Here is a 15,975-nt window from a genome sequence, read left to right as displayed (position 1 = left end):
AGAGACATGAAGAAGAGGGGACACATGTTGATGTAGAAGAGACATGAAGAAGAGGGGACACATGTTGATGTAGAAGAGACATGAAGAAGAGGGGACACATGTTGATGTAGAAGAGACATGAAGAAGAGGGGACACATGTTGATGTAGAAGAGACATGAAGAAGAGGGGACACATGTTGATGTAGAAGAGACATGAAGAAGAGGGGACACATGTTGATGTAGAAGAGACATGAAGAAGAGGGGACACATGTTGATGAAGAAGAGACATGAAGAAGAGGGGACACATGTTGATGTAGAAGAGACATGAAGAAGAGGGAACACATGTTGATGAAGAAGAGACATGAAGAAGAGGGGACACATGTTGATGTAGAAGAGACATGAAGAAGAGGGACACATGTTGATGTAGAAGAGACATGAAGAAGAGGGGGACACATGTTGATGTAGAAGAGACATGAAGAAGAGGGGACACATGTTGATGTAGAAGAGACATGAAGAAGAGGGACACATGTTGATGTAGAAGAGACATGAAGAAGAGGGGACACATGTTGATGTAGAAGAGACATGAAGAAGAGGGGACACATGTTGATGTAGAAGAGACATGAAGAAGAGGGGACACATGTTGATGTAGAAAGAGACATGAAGAAGAGGGGACAACATGTTGATGTAAGAAGAGACATGAAGAAGAGGGGACACATGTTTGATGAAGAAGAGACATGAAGAAGAGGGGACACATGTTGATGAAGAAGAGACATGAAGAAGAGGGGACACATGTTGATGTAGAAGAGACATGAAGAAGAGGGGACACATGTTGATGTAGAAGAGGACATGAAGAAGAGGGGACACATGTTGATGTAAGAAGAGACATGAAGAAGAGGGGACAAATGTTGATGAAGAAGAGACATGAAGAAGAGGGGACACATGTTGATGAAGAAGAGACATGAAGAAGAGGGGACACATGTTGATGAAGAAGAGACATGAGAAGAGGGGACACATGTTGATGTAGAAGAGACATGAAGAAGAGGGGACACATGTTGATGTAGAAGAGACATGAAAGAGAGGGGACACATGTTGATGTAGAAGAGACATGAAGAAGAGGGGACACATGTTGATGTAGAAGAGACATGAAGAAGAGGGGACACATGTTGATGTAGAAGAGACATGAAGAAGAGGATTTTGCACAATAAGTGACCTTTAAAGTACAACGAAATGTTAGAATCCAGATCAGATGCACGCTGAAGGCTCTTTGAGCATGTTTTCTCTCACTGATCCTGCTGGTATGTTCAATGTTTGTTTATTGTTTTTCATGTATTGTGTCTTGATATTTATTTATGTTGATGTTACACATGGAGCTGCTGTGATGCAAGGAGCATTTCAGACTTGATCTGACCATTAAAGTGTTATCGTATCGTATCGTATCGTAAACTGGGAGATTATTGCAGTTTGCATCCAACTAGACAGTGCCAAGGGGAGATAAAGTGCATGCCGTTACAGTATTGTATGATATAGTGAGAGGTAGAGAGACTCACCTATTTAAAAATGTATTTTAATTGTTATTTTATTGATGTATTTAATTGATTCAGTACTGTGTTTTGGGTTTTAGGTGTTTTTATCAATCACAAAGTTAATAACAACTACCACTCGTGCCAAATTACACATGTTTACTGTATTTTGGGATGTTAAATCCTGAATACATCGGCACTGATTCAGGGCATTAGACCGGATAAAAGACAGCAGTATTGAAGTCAAACAGCAACACTTTTCACCACCTGTCTTATTGCGGCCATAAAGACGTCACACAACTTCCAGAATAGGAAGTAGAGGTTTTGAGTTGAAAACAAACATACCCTGCAGGAGAGAGCAGTTCATGGGTCTCTAATTTAAGGAGAAAGTCTTTGATGTTCACCTCTCTGACCCCGAGACCCTCTGTTTCACTTCTCTATTCCTACTTTTAGAGGTCAAAGGTCAGAGGTCAAGCTGAGACCGGACAGCAGTCATGGAGCTGGAGGGGAATCAGTTTTGTGGTTAGAGGAAAATTCCTTATTTATTTTAACCTAAACCACGATTTCCTTAAGCTAGCTTGATATTTGTTGGACAACGCAGGGGAATAACTAAATAATAAAATAAATAAAGATATTGTAAATAAATACAAATAAATGAAAATGTGATTAAATAAATGTAAAGTCTTCATGTATTCAGTATGTGTCAGTGGAAGTCTTATGATGACTAGACTCTGAGTCTTGCATTTTTACTTCATCACTCATATCCATTTGCCCGAGTTCCTGTAAGTCTGAACCCAGGGAATACCTTCAGTCCTCAGGGGAGCTCACAGTAATCCTTCATCTTGTGGAACATCTTTTTCAGTAGAGACACTACATACTGATATACACCTGAACATCAGCAGGAGAGGACTCTTTAAAGTAGAGACACTACATACTGATATACACCTGATCATCAGCAGGAGAGGACTCTTTAAAGTAGAGACACTACATACTGATATACACCTGAACATCAGCAGGAGAGGACTCTTTAAAGTAGAGACACTACATACTGATATACACCTGAACATCAGCAGGAGAGGACTCTTTAAAGTAGAGACACTACATACTGATATACACCTGAACATCAGCAGGAGAGAACTCTTTAAAGTAGAGACACTACATACTGATATACACCTGAACATCAGCAGGAGAGGACTCTTTAAAGTAGAGACACTACATACTGATACACACCTGAACATCAGCAGGAGAGGACTCTTTAAAGTAGAGACACTACATACTGATATACACCTGAACATCAGCAGGAGAGGACTCTTTAAAGTAGAGACACTACATACTGATATACACCTGAACATCAGCAGGAGAGGACTCTTTAAAGTAGAGACACTACATACTGATATACACCTGAACATCAGCAGGAGAGGACTCTTTAAAGTAGAGACACTACATACTGATATACACCTGAACATCAGCAGGAGAGGACTCTTTAAAGTAGAGACACTACATACTGATATACACCTGAACATCAGTAGGAGAGGACTCTTTAAAGTAGAGACACTACATACTGATATACACCTGAACATCAGCAGGAGAGGACTCTTTAAAGTAGAGACACTACATACTGATATACACCTGAACATCAGCAGGAGAGGACTCTTTAAAGTAGAGACACTACATACTGATATACACCTGAACATCAGCAGGAGAGGACTCTTTAAAGTAGAGACACTACATACTGATATACACCTGAACATCAGCAGGAGAGGACTCTTTAAAGTAGAGACACTACATACTGATATACACCTGAACATCAGTAGGAGAGGACTCTTTAAAGTAGAGGCACTACATACTGATATACACCTGAACATCAGCAGGAGAGGACTCTTTAAAGTAGAGACACTACATACTGATATACACCTGAACATCAGCAGGAGAGGACTCTTTAAAGTAGAGACACTACATACTGATATACACCTGAACATCAGCAGGAGAGGACTCTTTAAAGTAGAGACACTACATACTGATATACACCTGAACATCAGTAGGAGAGGACTCTTTAAAGTAGAGACACTACATACTGATATACACCTGAACATCAGCAGGAGAGGACTCTTTAAAGTAGAGACACTACATACTGATATACACCTGAACATCAGCAGGAGAGGACTCTTTAAAGTAGAGACACTACATACTGATATACACCTGAACATCAGCAGGAGAGGACTCTTTAAAGTAGAGACACTACATACTGATATACACCTGAACATCAGTAGGAGAGGACTCTTTAAAGTAGAGACACTACATACTGATATACACCTGAACATCAGCAGGAGAGGACTCTTTAAAGTAGAGACACTACATACTGATATACACCTGAACATCAGCAGGAGAGGACTCTTTAAAGTAGAGACACTACATACTGATATACACCTGAACATCAGTAGGAGAGGACTCTTTAAAGTAGAGACACTACATACTGATATACACCTGAACATCAGCAGGAGAGGACTCTTTAAAGTAGAGACACTACATACTGATATACACCTGAACATCAGCAGGAGAGGACTCTTTAAAGTAGAGACACTACATACTGATACACACCTGAACATCAGCAGGAGAGAACTCTTTAAAGTAGAGACACTACATACTGATATACACCTGAACATCAGCAGGATAGGACTCTTTATAGTAGAGACACTACATACTGATATACACCTGAACATCAGCAGGAGAGGACTCTTTAAAGTAGAGACACTACATACTGATATACACCTGAACATCAGCAGGAGAGGACTCTTTAAAGTAGAGACACTACATACTGATATACACCTGAACATCAGCAGGAGAGGACTCTTTAAAGTAGAGACATGAACATCATTCTACAACAAAGTCCAGGGGCAGACATACAAAGTAACAAGACATTACATACAGTAAATAAAGAAAAAAGGAAAGAGAAATACATTTTGATATTTCAGATTAAATGTGTTTTAAATATCAAATTAGTTTTGATTGCCTTCTTGTTCCTAATGCTTTTAATAGTGCTAATATATTGTTTAAATTCTTGATAGAAATGTACAAAGTTTGGTTTGGAGTCAGCCCATTTCTTTTTATGGATATGACATTTCCCTAAAAATACAATTAACTGCACAAAAAAGACAAGATCTGTGTCCATACTATCATCCCTGAAGTACATAAGAATGTCTCTATCCTGGAGTTGAACCTTTTGTCCCGTCTTTCTTCTAATAAAACATTCTACATCATACCACAATATTCTACAATACACGCTTTCATAAAACAAATGGCCAATAGTTTCTTCTTGTCGATTACACAATGTACAGGAATATTCAATATCAAGTCCAACTAAATCGTTGCCCTGTGGAACATCTTCATCATCACATCCAGGAGTCATGATTCAACACCTGCTGACAGACAGAAGCAATCGAGCTCCAGATCCATCACTCACTCTTCTCTTTCATGCACTTTCATGCACAATTCGATTGCTTCTGTCTGTTCCCACAGTGCAGAGCTGATGTGAACAACAACTGGATGAGAGGAGGGAGGGAAGGAGGGGAGAAATAAAAAAGAAACGTGGCAACGTGGCATTTTCCATTCTGTCTGCAAATCCAGCCGATGATGAAGAGAAAAGGAGGAAGAACAAGATGGCAAAAGTACACACATCCTTTACTCAAGTAGAAGTACAGATACTCATGTTTAAAAATACTCTGGTGAAAGTAGAAGTACTGACTAAACTTCTTTACTCAAGTCAAAGTAAAGAGGGCTTTGAAATGTACTTCAGTAAAAAGTACCCATAACTAGCAGCTGTTTTAAAGAGTACCTGACCTCCCTTTATATTAATAGAACAATAATGTCATTGTTAGCTAATGAATGTTTCCATGCTGAACAACGGCAACATGACAACGTTTTCATTGGTCCCTCTTCTTTAGAGAAGACCAGGAAATGATGGATACACGGATCGTGTTCAAATCAATAGGCACGCAATGACTCTAAATAATAATGATCACGCCACCAGACACACATTCAAACTAAAGGAACCAGCCTGTTTGGGAAATGTGAGAAGTAGAAAGTACAGGTATTTGTGTTCAACATGTAAGAAGTAGAAAGTACAGGTATTTGTGTTCAAAATGTGAGAAGTAGAAAGTACAGGTATTTGTGTTCAACATGTAAGAAGTAGAAAGTACAGGTATTTGTGTTCAACATGTAAGAAGTCAAAGTAAAAAGTCTTCAGAAAAATAAGTAGTGGAGTAAAGTACTGATACTTAAGTACAGTAACACAGTATTTGTACTCCACTACTTCCCACCAGAATAGGAGGTGAGACCCACCCTCCTCCCACATCACTTATCCTCTCTCTTCCTCCCTGTTTCTCTACTCTTTCTTTTATTCTCCCCCTCTCTCCTCTCACACCCTTTTCTGTCTGCTTCCCCTCTCCCCTCCCCTCTCTCTCCTCTCTCTCTCCTCTCTCTGTAAACGTGGCAGTAGTGTCTCTGTATATTTGAGTGTTTCACAAGGAGCTACAATTATGTTTTTTTCTTCTCAATCTGCAGGCTGAGATCTGAAAGACCATTAATCACTTATGTGCACTTAAAGTTAAGGAACAACATTATTATTTTGTACGAATACCATTGCGGTTTTATGTCCTTCTCTGTGCCACATTATACACTCAAAAACATGACTTTGTTTGGATATACAGTGGTGCAGTGATAAACTATTTTTATAGGCTGACCCAGAAGTTCCAATCCAATGGGATTCAATTGTTTGGGTGTCAAATAATTTCTTTCAGCAGGATAATCTCCACACATTAACACCACTTTATGATTTCTAAAGTAAAAAGCTAACGTTGGGCTATAAAGGAACTACAGCACAGTCACATGACTTCACGTCACCACCGCTAAGCTAAAGGTGGCTAATGTTGGGCTATAAAGGAACTACAGCTCGGTCACATGACTTCACGTCAACACCGCTAAGCTAAAGGTGGCTAATGTTGGGCTATAAAGGAACTACAGCACGGTCACATGACTTCACGTCAACACCGCTAAGCTAAAGGAGGCTAATGTTGGGCTATAAAGGAACTACAGCACGGTCACATGACTTCACGTCACCACCGCTAAGCTAAAGGTGGCTAATGTTGGGCTATAAAGGAACTACAGCACGGTCACATGACTTCACGTCAACACCGCTAAGCTAAAGGCGGCTAATGTTGGGCTATAAAGCAACTACAGCTCGGTCACATGACTTCACGTCACCACCGCTAAGCTAAAGGTGGCTAATGTTGGGCTATAAAGGAACTACAGCACGGTCACATGACTTCACGTCACCACCGCTAAGCTAAAGGTGTTTTATGTTGTTAGAAATTAAAATCAATGTTAAACAGCATAATTCAGTCTAAAACATATCGTCAGTTTAAAGCTGTTTTACTGTGGAAAAACCCGGAAGTTCTCAGGAAATCAATGCCAAGCTTTTATTCTGAAAATCCTTCATATCCGGTTAGCAGTTATCATGTGGCTAATATTACGTTTTCTGAAATATATATAAACAGCTGTTTATAAGGTATTAAATAGAAAGTCATCACAGAGATAAGGAGGAGAAAAGGCTTAAGGAAGTAGGCAGAGAATACCAATGTCGAAATCATCTGTTCTCTCGCGATATCGAACCAGCAGAAGCCCCACTATCTGCACAGCGGGAGACAACGAGACGTGGATAAAAAGAGAGGAGGGAGGACAACTCAGCCCTTTTTCCTTCGCTGCAGCCACCCTGAAGACATCACCGGCTTTGTCTATTCTTTACCCATGCTTGCTCTTTAACCACGTTACTTAATTAAACTACCCATTTGAACCTTTTCAGAGACTCCATTAGTCTCATTATTTTAAGTTTCTTTCCTGGGAGCGAGAAGATCACGATTTATCAACAATGTCGTAGAACAAAACGTAAAAATCTCTTCAGCTTGTGTTCACCAAAGACCATATTTCAGGCTAACAACTAAAAACACGTTCTGAAAATCATTGACTTCCAGCCAATGGCACAGGGAGTGGTTAAATGCTGACTCATTTCTGAGTTAGGTCTAAAAATGAAGGAGCAGCACACAAGCTGAAACAGATTCAACTAAAAAGCACTTTTCTAATGTTGCACAGGATTTTAAACAGGAGTGTGTGTGTGTGTGTGTGTGTGTGTGTATGCGTGCATGTGTGCGTGCGTGCGTGCGTGCGTGTGTGTGTGTGTGTTATATATACGAATAATACACATCAAAGCTTCTTTTTCTAAGTGCTATTTCCCCTATAAACAGCGTCTCTTAAAATGATTACTTCTGTACGCCGAGGGACAGGGAGCCTTTTCACTTTGATGGATGTTTTGCCTTCAGTTAAACTGGGCTTCCTCCTGCTGCACAGCACACAAGATATAAACACACACCCAATTTACCTTATAGGGCTTTTTTGTTTGTTCATATGAACATTTTTTAAGGTGTTAATGACATGTTTGTTGTGCATTGCCTCTCAGACAAAGTACGGTTAAATTTGAAATAGAAAACTTCATAACGGCCATAAGAATGCAACTAAATAAGATCCAAATAAAAGACATAATTGGTAGCATGATTTAGTTTCTTGGACACAGAAGTTATATTTCTTCACGTTCAATTTAATGCCAGACATTCTTCAAGGAGTGCTTTGACCTGCAAGACAAAGGTCAGGTCTCCAACATTCATTAGTTCAGCTAACACTGCAGAGCTAATCTGCCAACATGTTTACTGGCTGACGTTTATCCAGCCAGACATTTTAAACAGAGCTGCAGACAGTTTGCTGCTGGCCAACAGACACATACAGTAAAACATCCATTAAGGGGAATTCTGTAGTCTGTAGTTCCTTTATAGCCCAACATTAGCCACCTTTAGCTTAGCGGTGGTGACGTGAAGTCATGTGACTGTGCTGTAGCTCCTTTATAGCCCAACATTAGCCACCTTTAGCTTAGCGGTGGTGACGTGAAGTCATGTGACCGTGCTGTAGTTCCTTTATAGCCCAACATTAGCCTCCTTTAGCTTAGCGGTGGTGACGTGAAGTCATGTGACCGTGCTGTAGTTCCTTTATAGCCCAACATTAGCCACCTTTAGCTTAGCGGTGGTGACGTGAAGTCATGTGACCGTGCTGTAGTTCCTTTATAGCCCAACATTAGCCACCTTTAGCTTAGCGGTGGTGACGTGAAGTCATGTGACCGTGCTGTAGTTCCTTTATAGCCCAACATTAGCCACCTTTAGCTTAGCGGTGGTGACGTGAAGTCATGTGACCGTGCTGTAGTTCCTTTATAGCCCAACATTAGCCTCCTTTAGCTTAGCGGTGGTGACGTGAAGTCATGTGACCGTGCTGTAGTTCCTTTATAGCCCAACATTAGCCACCTTTAGCTTAGCGGTGGTGACGTGATTGATTGATTGATTGAAAAGTTTATTAACAGCTTGTATATTGGGTACAGTACAGTACAGCTCAAAACATACAATTGTTAAGGGGATGCAGACCAGAGAAAGACTTTCGTCTTGTTTACATCAGGGTCCCCCATTTCCAATTCATCATATTTACGTGAAGTCATGTAACCGTGCTGTAGTTCCATAGCCAAACATTTCACTTCAAAAATCATAAAGTGGTGTTAATATGTGGAGATTAACCTGCTGAACAAAATGTGTAAGTATCATCAACGTTGAAAGTCTCAAACGTGTCAGAGCAAGACTGTTTATGCGTTCGAGGGAAGATTTGGTGGTTCCTCAAAAACAGTCGGTCTGAGTCTCCACACAGAAACTAACCCTGATGGAGGGTTACAGGCTGTAATTACTGCGGCACACAGCACAGCAGATGAGCTCACTGCCTCTCTTCTGGACAGGTTTGTAGGGATTTGTAAAGGACAAGCTGTCGCCCACAATACGTGTCCAAAATCAACCTCAGTGGATGACATGATTATCCAGAAAGGCAAGATCTGTACATACCGTGTTGTTGTTGCATGTGGTTAGATATCCACAGATGCAAACAGATGAAGGCACATTTTAGTTACTAGACAACAAATATACTGTTTTTCAGGGATAGAGATGTTAGAAAATGTGTACAGCCTGGGAGAAATGGATTTAGTCCTAGACCATACAGATGTGAGTCAAATGGGAACTGAAAAGTTCGTTTTTAATCTCAAAATGGCCAATTCTGTCTCTTGCTAAATCACGTTTTCATACAACTAAACTGGAATGTAATGTATGATGTGAGAGATGTGGTAAATTTGGACTATCATGACTTGAATGGAGCCCTTTTGTACTGCAGGTCCCAACATTTCCAAAGATATCAACTATGTCATGTTGAATTTGGGGTAAATGTGTTTAATGCACAAGGTGTCTTATGAATATGTTCATCCATTCAAAACAGAGGTCTTTTGGTTTGTATTTCCCACCCGGAGAAAACATAATTAAGGTTTAATAAAAGCTGGAAGAAGCTGATAGAGAATAAAAACTGATATTGCCACACAGTGAAAAGTAAGATAGCATATTTTGGGTTTTAAACAGAGGATGAAACTCTGGATTGAAACAAAGCAGCAGCTGCAGACATTTTGGTGACGTGTAAAAAAAAAAGAAGAAAACCTGCAGCTTGGACATAGTGTACTGACATCAGACACACACACACACACACACACACACACACACACACACACACACACACACACACACAACACACACACACACACACACACACACACACACACACACACACACACACACACACACACACACACACACACACACACACACACACACACACACACACACACACACACACACACACACACACACACACACACACACACACACACACACACACACACACACACACACACACACTGCAGGCGGTGCAGTCAAACAGTTTTCAGCTCTCAGCTCATAATGCGTGTATTGTTGCGCTGCAGCGTGGATTGATGCAGGGCAGATCTTCATTTCTGCTTCGTCTCATTACTTTGCAAACTCATTCACTTCCTGCAGAACAGAAAGTACTTTATGAGCTGAGGAGTTGGCAGAAGCACTAGGAAAACAGAAGCCATTAACTTTATATTTTATTAGATTATAACAAGTGAGCAAGTAAATGATCTTCAGTCTGCTCCTCAACAAATGATAATCGAGTTGGACTAATAATAGCCATGTTCGCTTTTTTATATTCTTGATCATTTCCAGGGAGTGGCTTTGCAGGAATGAGTCCTTAGCCCCGGAAATGACTCAACATTTTAGAACTCCCTCGTCTCGAAGTCAAGGATTTTTGTATGTTTGTTTGGTTGTTATGTTATCCTGAAATAAGGTCTGTGGTTAACACAAGCTGAAGAGATTTTAAAGTTTTGTTCTACGACATAAAGAACGTCAGTAAATACCCCACTGGTGAATTTAAAAACAGAGGTTGCTAACAAGTGTCTAAATGAGACAACTAAACGTCATCACACCCAACATTAGCCACCTTTAGCTTAGCGGTGGTGACGTGAAGTCATGTGACCGTGCTGTAGTTCCTTTATAGCCCAACATTAGCCTCCTTTAGCTTAGCGGTGGAGACGTGAAGTCATGTGACCGTGCTGTAGTTCCTTTATAGCCCAACATTAGCCGCCTTTAGCTTAGCGGTGGTGACGTGAAGTCATGTGACCGTGCTGTAGTTCCTTTATAGCCCAACATTAGCCACCTTTAGCTTAGCGGTGGAGACGTGAAGTCATGTGATCGTGCTGTAGTTCCTTTATAGCCCAACATTAGCCGCCTTTAGCTTAGCGGTGGAGACGTGAAGTCATGTGATCGTGCTGTAGTTCTTTTATAGCCCAACATTAGCCGCCTTTAGCTTAGCGGTGGTGACGTGAAGTCATGTGACCGTGCTGTAGTTCCTTTATAGCCCAACATTAGCCGCCTTTAGCTTAGCGGTGGTGACGTGAAGTCATGTGACCGTGCTGTATTTCCTTTATAGAGTGGCGAAGTCACGCCCACTTACTTCCGGGTAATGGGACCTTATTTCGGAAAAATGATGCATTGAAGTCAATGGAGAGAGAAAACGTATCTTTCGATCCCGTTTGAATTGTGCCATGAATTACACATATGATGTTTGTCAATCTTAAAAAATGATTTCCATGTCAAAAAAGTCACAGTTTGTCGTAAAACTGTTGAAATATAAGACTATGAAAAATACGTACCTAGAAAGACTACAAATCCCAGAGTCGCGTAAGTGATGTCACAATTGTTTTCCTCCACTAAGAGATAGCTAAGATCAGCGCCATATAGATATAATCTATCTATATGGCGCTGGCTAAGATAAGATAACTTTAACAAGATGCCTGTGTGCTTAGTACCAGGTTGTTATCATACCAGCAATGGGTCTTGCTCGTTCTTTTGCTTCCCGTCTGATGAAAGGACTAGGAGTGTCTGGATCAAGCTAGCTAGTAGCTAGCACGTTAGTTAGCATTACAGCCTTGTCATTTTTATTAGCCTTAACATGAAGTAACATTAAGTAACCCAAAATGTTAAACAGTAAGAGTAGTAGTCATATTTCGTGAACCCTTTGAAGAGTACTGTCACCGGTGTGATCATTCTATAATACACAATTTAAGCCCGGGGGAGAAATGCTAACGCTAACGCTAGCGATCTTCTCTACTTCATGCTATCTGCACAAATGGTTGACATTAAACATTAAAACGACCAGGCAGTTCAGAGAGAATCAAAGGAAGGCAGGCAGGCAGCTTTGCATGACATTCTTCAGGACGTGTTTCATTGTGGTGATAGTGAGGGTAGTCAATCGTTTTGTTGACAAGACAGTAGTGACGGCCATCTTGGTGACGTGTGTTGTTGACCAGAGATGTAGTTCATTGAGCGTTTCACACAAACAAATGTGTTACTTCACAGTTTTGACTTGCAAAATTATCTTTTAAATTGACAAACATCATATGTGTAATTCGTGGCACAATTCAAACGGGATCGAAAGATAATCTTTCTCTCTCCATTGACTTCAATACATAATTTTTCCGAAATAAGGTCCCATGGAGGTCCACCGGAAGGGGAGGGACTTCGCCACTCTATAGCCCAACATTAGCCACCTTTAGCTTAGCGGTGGTGACGTGAAGTCATGTGACCGTGCTCTAGTTCCGTTATAGCCTAACGTTAGCTTTTAACTTCAAAAATCATAAAGTGGTGTTATGTGGAGATTATCCTGCTGAACACAATGTGTATAACTTGTGTTTGTTATTTTCTGCAATAATCTAAAATCACATGGAAAAATCGATGTAGCCCTTGCGATGCTAACTTCTGGGTTGGTCAAAATCGCACCATTCTTTTAAACTGGGTCTTTTAGTTGTATAATAATCTCCATCTTACTACTGCTGCCTTTTCTAATGTTAGCTCCATTGCCTTAAGGTCCCATGGACTTACACCTGAAATATCACCTGAAAGATGACATCCTCAGGTAGTCATAGGAGATTACTTCGAGGGATAGCCCTGGGTTTTTGTATGGCTCTTTAAAAATGTGATTTCAGAACACCTTTTCCCTGCCTTCACTCATTCAAGTTCATGCATGCATCTGCAAATTCAGCAAAAACCCTAAATAGCTATCTGAGCGTTTAATCTCCTACTGTAGAGGCACACAGGCACAATGGGCGACTCATGCTAATCGTAATGCTACTAAATGCCAACAGGATGTTAAATGTCACATTATTTTAATGTGCAGGGAACAGAATTGTGAAGAACAACCGTTTAGCAGGTTCATCAATCATGACTGTGCAGTATTAGCCCGCAGCAAAACCTGACATTAAAGGCTCTAATTATTATAGTAATGACTCTTTTCCATGTGGTATCTTTGTCGTATCACAATGTCTTTTAGCTACTGCAACTGAGCCCGCCAGCACAACCTTGTTTCTTCACTTTTTAATCAGATGAAACCACATATACGTGTTTGTTTTCATGTGATCCTGAGGGTCTGTTTTCGTCTGCTTTAATCTATTTTTCAGGCTCTGTCTACTTCCTGTTCTGCGTTTGAATGTGTCTACATTACATGCATCTCTTTGCAGGTGCAGAGTGAAGACAAGATGATATTGATAGCAGAAAGTCTAGATGTTTCTTATCACATACCAATCTGATCTTTTTCTTCTTCCTATTCGGACATATCTGATCCACATTGAGGTATTCCTTTAAGTTTTGGACTGCAAATCAAAGCTGGAATCGTCTGTGTACTCGCTGCTGAGATGGGCAAAAAACAACAATTATCACAAGGCTCTGTGTTGTTGGTGTTTTCTTCAACATGTCTGAACGTCTTCATGCCACGTGTACCTGCAGAGCTGGAGAACATTACCAGCCTCCATGAAGTCGTGGTTCAGCTCCTGGATCTCATTCAGCCAGATTTTCCTCTTCAGGGCTTGTGTGAGCCTGTTGTTCGATCGACATCTTTCCCCAACGAACATGTTGGTTAGTTTTGTTGCACCTGCTACGAGGGTTTAACTTCATTTGGGAGATTGACCTGTACGGAGGTTTATGGCCTCATAGTGGCCACAGTGGGAATTGCAAGATCATGTCCAAATACAAAATATTTAACAATAAGTGTTAGAAACATTTTGTGTGTAAGGGATGCAGTCTTTGACCTCACGTTACACCGATAATGTTTGTTTAATTTTATGGAAGACGTGAATAAATCAGCCAAAGGAAGGCAAAAAAATCAGCACATAGAGAGTTTTATTTTGTGACGGTTTTAACGTGTGAGTCAAGAAGCGGGGCCCTGTTAATGTGGCAAGGTTTTAAATATACTACAAAGAGGGAGCCACGACAATAAGTCTGAAGCAATTGCAAAAAGGATAAATGTGTTCTTTTGAGGAATAAGATGTGTTTCTGATGAAAAGGGTCTCTGATGGCAAATAAGCGTCACAGCTTCTAGTTTACAATTTTTCAAAAGGTCAAATGAAGAGTTACAAAAGATTATTTATTAGTTTTTTCATGTGTAGCATCACAAAGGGCTGTTATCATGGTGGCTATCAAGCTTCAAATCAAATCCTATAATCCCGTTAAAGTGTTTCCTCTATCAGACATCCACTTTATGAGTTTAAGAAAAGATGAGATAAGATACAACTGTATTTATCCACAGTGAAATAGCTGTGCAGAGATGCAAAATAAAGTGGGAAGAATGCAAATATAAAAAGAATAAAATAACACTAAGGTGCAAATCCAACCTTAAGTTATTCAATCAATCTAGTTCAGTAAAAAGCAGATGAATTACGTCTGAATTTAAGCTGTGTAGAAGTTTAATGCAGCAGAAAATGTAAATAACGTACAGGTACCCTAAAACTAGCTACTTTCCACCTCTGAGTAATGTCATGACTTCATCGTTATTACCTAATGTTGTGATTTTGTCCACGTTATTGCACTTCCATCTCTTTTACCAGTGTTTGTACAGATAAAGTAAACCTGTATATACTTTCTGCTCCATGACAGAACAGGGCGATGTGATTGCATCAAAGTTTTGCATTTGCGTGATAACATTTCCAGTGATGTGGAAAACCCAAAGTCCCACCAAACTGAGAGGAAATCTCCAGGAGAGAAGGGAAGCCTCAGAGAGTTTGCTCTCGTCACTCAAACTGCACATTTCCCCACCGGGCAGAAAAGGCAAAAGTACACACATCCTTTACTCAAGTAGAAGTACAGATACTCGTGTTTAAAAATACTCTAAATAATAATGATCACGCCACCAAACACACATTAAAACTAAAGGAACCAGCCTGTTTGGAAAATGTAAGAAGTAGAAAGTACAGGTATTTGTGTTCAACATGTAAGAAGTAGAAAGTACAGGTATTTGTGTTCAAAATCTAAGAAGTAGAAAGTACAGGTATTTGTGTTCAACATGTAAGAAGTAGAAAGTACAGGTATTTGTGTTCAACATGTAAGAAGTAGAAAGTACAGGTATTTGTGTTCAACATGTAAGAAGTAGAAAGTACAGGTATTTGGGTTCAACATGTAAGAAGTAGAAAGTACAGGTATTTGTGTTCAACATGTAAGAAGTAGAAAGTACAGGTATTTGTGTTCAACATGTAAGAAGTAGAAAGTACAGGTATTTGGGTTCAACATGTAAGAAGTAGAAAGTACAGGTATTTGGGTTCAACATGTAAGAAGTAGAAAGTACAGGTATTTGTGTTCAACATGTAAGAAGTAGAAAGTACAGGTATTTGTGTTCAACATGTAAGAAGTAGAAAGTACAGGTATTTGGGTTCAACATGTAAGAAGTAGAAAGTACAGGTATTTGGGTTCAACATGTAAGAAGTAGAAAGTAGAGAGCAAACAGTCCGGATACGTTCTTTTGGTCTAAACCAGAGTATCCTATAAGAACCGCAACAAAGTTAGATTAAAATGTACTAGATGTGAGCTTATGAATGCATCCTTATCGGCTTAACATCAAAATGAAGTGACATCTGTTCACTTTTTCCAGGATATGTTAATAAACTGTGCACATGATTTGTT

The sequence above is a fragment of the Trematomus bernacchii genome, unplaced genomic scaffold (genome assembly GCF_902827165.1).
Source record: "Trematomus bernacchii unplaced genomic scaffold, fTreBer1.1, whole genome shotgun sequence".
Classification (NCBI taxonomy): domain Eukaryota; kingdom Metazoa; phylum Chordata; class Actinopteri; order Perciformes; family Nototheniidae; genus Trematomus; species Trematomus bernacchii.
This window is presented reverse-complemented; position numbering follows the sequence as displayed.